We start from the raw sequence: 4,588 nt of genomic DNA, 5'->3' as shown, positions 1-4,588 counted from the left end.
CATAAATCTTCTGCTTCTACCATAGCCTAGTTGTCCTCTAGGAATACATGCTTCTGTGCTAACCGATTGCCACCTATTTTTGGTATAATCATAACTGGCCCAGACATTATGGTCTATTGGCCTGACAATGACATCTTGATGTATTGTCCCTAGAGTGAGGATGGGAAAGATAGCTCTTTCCTCTGCCGCACTAATGGTAAGGACATAAACTTCAATGTGTTCTTGTTGAGGCTCATAAGTGAAGTTTACTAATTGCCACCAAGCTTGGTGGTCCTTTTCAAATTGTGTAGTATGATTGTCCTTTAATATTGTTTCCCTTATTTCTTGAGGTAATATACCTGATGTTCCTTCTCTCATTATTCCTGCCGCTACTGATTGTACCCATTTTTGTGTCTGAGAGCATTGGATAGCGAGTGCAATGTCTCTGCTAAGTTCCCCTGTGTAGTCATCGAGCTTTACAAAATCTTCTGCAGTATGGTTTGCTACCATGGTTAGTAATTTTACTACTAGCTATTGTGTTTCAGCTAATGTAAGCATGGATGAACTGAGGGGCATCTTAAGCTTTCCTAAGTTTGACGTGACGGTACTTAATTTGTTCACTAATACCTCTTGATCTATCGTGTTTACTATACCAAATCCGGTGCCAATCCACCCACTTAGATCTCTTTTTGCTCTTCTGTGATGAGACCTTGTCGCTAGCCATGCATTCCATCCCTTAAGGCTTTGCTGTATAAATGGTCGGCAATCCTTTTGCAAGTACGTAATGTCGGCGTGAATGTTCATCTGCACCTTTTTCAGGGAATAAGTGGGGTCTAACAATAATTTTAGTTCGTTAGATTTTCTTATCACCTGAGGCCCTATAAAGGTTAGGTTATGTACTGCTTTGCATTCCACCGGTCGAGTGGTTTCTTGGGGCAAGTCTAAATCTGGATACAATGAAATCACGTCTCTCGGTAATTCTACCTTATACATGGTGACACGCCTAGGGAAGTTGAAACCCCGTTCAAGCGTTTTCAACTCCCTTTCACATGTGAACGTCATCGACTGATCCAATCTAAATGCCATCTCACACTGTGCTTTCCCTTCCTCAGGACCACTAGATGCTACAATCTTTCCTGCAGGATAGAGAAGGGGGTGGAGGTTATAGGTAATGTTTTGAGGATGTAGCTCCCCAAGTGGATCTTCTCTATAAATTACCGAGTTTCGGGGTTGTGATCCGGGTGGATCTTCCCTGAAGTCACTCCACTGACATGAAATTGGGCCCTTTTGGTGGATCCAGACAGTGGGCTTGCCCATTTTCACTGGACTGAAGGTAATTAGGTTATGTTCAGAGGCTGGCATCAAGGGTTCAATTGTTAGTACTAGCCGCCTTGTTTTTCCTTCTACTGGGTCAAGCTCTCGACACCCAATTTGGATTTGGTCTCCCTCGTATGCTACCATGGAGGACTGATCCCATATTTCACTCGCGTATGGCTGATTGTTACGTAAGGCATAAACCTCGAAATAGGGTCCCCTCATTCCCAACTCCGGGTGGATACACTGGTGTGCATGAGACCATGGGTCTATTGGGGCAGAGTCTTGGGGAAGAGCTATACTTATCGAGAGTCCAATGATCAGAGTTGTAAAGGTTTGAGGTGGAGTCAGGATCATGACATCTGCTCCTCTTGTTTGTTCTCCGGAGCTTTCTTGACCCGTGAATAATGGATCCACGTAAGTCGCTCCTTGATCCGAACCGCGGTGAAGGTAGTCAGCAGCACTTGGAAAGGTCCCTCCCACTTCTCTTGTAGGGGTTTTCCTAAAAGATTCTTAACATACACCCAATCACCGAGATTAAACGGATGCAATTTGCAATCAGGTTGTTTGGGTTGGTGCTCTATCATCACAGTAGCATTTTTATCAAACTGTTTCCCCACCGTAATTACATAATCATAAATGTATTGATTACCGATTTGGTCTATGGCGTCCCCATTTACAACTTGCATAGCATAAGGTCTACCATACAAAATTTCAAATGGGCTTAACTTTTCTTTTGACCTTGGTTTGACTCTCAGCCTCAGCAGAGCAATAGGCAAAGCTTGATACCACTGCAAATTAGTCTCCTGGCATATTTTGGCAATTTGCTGTTTGATAAGATGATTCATCTTTTCCACTTGCCCATTGGCCTGTGGACGGTAAGGCGTGTGTAATTGCCATTTGATTTGTAATGCTTTACTTATTGCTCTCACTACTTTTGCACAGAAATGTGTACCCCTATCCGAAGAAATGCTCTTCGGTACCCCAAACCGTGGAATAATTTAATTCAACAGTACTTTAGTTACCTCTCTTTCCTTATTTGTCCTACAAGGGAATGCTTCAGGCCATCCAGAAAATGTATCAGTTAATACCAACAAATACCGAAACCCCCCTTTTCTTGGGAGTTCAGAAAAATCAATTTGCCATACTTCACCTGGGAATTTACCTGGATTTATGGCTCCTTGGTGTATCTTGGTTGCCGTATTCGGGTTGTTTTTCAGACACCGCTCGCACTGGGATGTAACGTGTTTTACAGTAGTAAATAATTTTGGTCCTGCTATCCTGGTTTGCAAATATTGGTAAAGCGGATCTAGACCCCAGTGGCCCTTCTCATGTTCTGCTTTTACAAACTGCCACATCACATTTCCTGGTACTACTAACTGTCCCGTTTCCAATTGACCCCAACCATTTTCTAATATTTTGCCCTTATTTCTTTGAATCCATCTATGATCTGATTCCTGGTAATCTGGCTGGATATTGGTATCCAGCTCTCCTGGTATTAGGGCCACTATTACCACTTTCCTAGTTCTTGTGGCAGCCAATTTAGCTTCCGTATCTGCCTTCCTGTTCCCTATTTCTGGAATAGTGTTACCTTTCACATGTCCCTTGCAATGCATTATGGCCACTTGTGCTGGGAGTTGTACCGCCTCTAGCAATCGCAGAACCTCCTCTGCATGTTTGACTGTTTTTCCTTGTGTAGTCAACAGTCCTCTTTCTTTCCAGATGGCCCCATGAGCATGTAGAACGGAAAAGGCATATTTAGAGTCTCTCCATATATTAATTTGCATGTTCTCCGCCAATTCCAGGGCTCGAGTCAGAGCTATCAGCTCTGCCTTTTGAGCTGAAGTCCCTGCAGGCAAGGGGTTCGACTCAATTACCCTTTCTGTAGTAGTGACTGCATAGCCAGCCATTCTTACTCCTCGCTTCACGAAGCTACTGCCATCCAAGAACCAATTGTCCAGCGACTGGAGTAGATGGCCCCAATTGTTTCCAGGCAGTCGTGTTAGATGGGTTCTGCTGGGGCTCTCCCTTCTAGCGAGTATACTGGTAGATCCATGGCCGACACCAACCTGTCATCCCCAGAAAGGCGCGCAGATCTCTCACCGTCTCTGGTTTAGGCATCTGGCAGATGGCCTCTTTTCTAGCTGCTCCCAGGGATCGCTGTCCTCTGGAGACTTCGTATCCCAGGTACACCACTTCTTTTTGCACCAGCTGTGCTTTCTGTTGAGAGACTCGATATCCACTTAAAGCCAGGAAATTTAACAAGGAAATAGTCCATTCAATGCATTCTTTCTCTGTCACTGTTGCTATTAGGAGGTCGTCTACGTACTGCAGAAGGGTGCCATCTCCCAGCGGCCTTTCCCACTGTTCTAAGGCAAAAATCTTTTGACTCTCGGGAGCTAAGGGAAGGCAGAAGAATGCGTCTTTCAAATCTAATACGGTGAACCAGGCCAAGTTGTCCTTCAGTCTAGTTAAAAGCGTGTATGGGTTAGCAACTACCGGATGTAATGTCTTGGTTATTTCGTTTACTGCTCTCAGATCCTGAACTAGTCTATAAGCTCCATTAGGTTTCTTTACTGGCAGGATTGGTGTATTAAAATCTGGTTCGCATTCTATCAATAACCCCAGTTCCAAAACCTTTTGATTATGGGCTCAATCCCCTTCCTTTCTTCTATCCTCAGAGGGTATTGTTTTCTTACCACCGGTCTTGCCCCAATTTTAAGTTCAACAAAAATCGGTGCTGCTTGTTTTGATTTCAGGGGGAATTGTGGAAGGGGCTAGCAGCGGGCCTGTTAGCTAAAGGAGCGAGAAGAAGAAGAAGCTGATAAGGAGCTTTCTCCAAGGCCTTGGCAGCTTTCCTAGAAGCTTTGGCAGCTTTCCCAGAAGCCTTGGTACCCAGCCCACAAGCTCTGGCAGCCTTCCCGGAAGCTTTGGCAGCTTTCCCAGAAGCTCTGGTAGCATGCCAGGTAACTCCCATGGCATCCGAGCTTTTCTTCACTAAGTTCCCCATCAGAGCCCCCTTCTACCTCAGCCCCCCCCGTCAGGTATCAGCCCCGACTCTTTGTCCGCATCTTGCTCCATTTCTCTCTCTATTCTCCATTCCTTTAAAGCCTCAAAGAGCGAGTTCCAGGTTACTGCTAAATCAACAGCTGTTTTATCTCCCGCTCAAGCAGTAGCCCAGACTAATGGGTGAGTCTCGCTCAGGATTCGCTCAAAATTGTGATTCTCAGGTTAAGGTTCCACACAACTGATTGTTAGGCTTAGAGCTGTAATCAGTTGTTTCTCATTTACTTGA

Source organism: Melospiza melodia, unplaced genomic scaffold (assembly GCF_035770615.1).
Source record: "Melospiza melodia melodia isolate bMelMel2 unplaced genomic scaffold, bMelMel2.pri scaffold_28, whole genome shotgun sequence".
NCBI lineage: Eukaryota > Metazoa > Chordata > Aves > Passeriformes > Passerellidae > Melospiza > Melospiza melodia.
Note: the sequence above shows the minus strand (reverse complement) of the source record.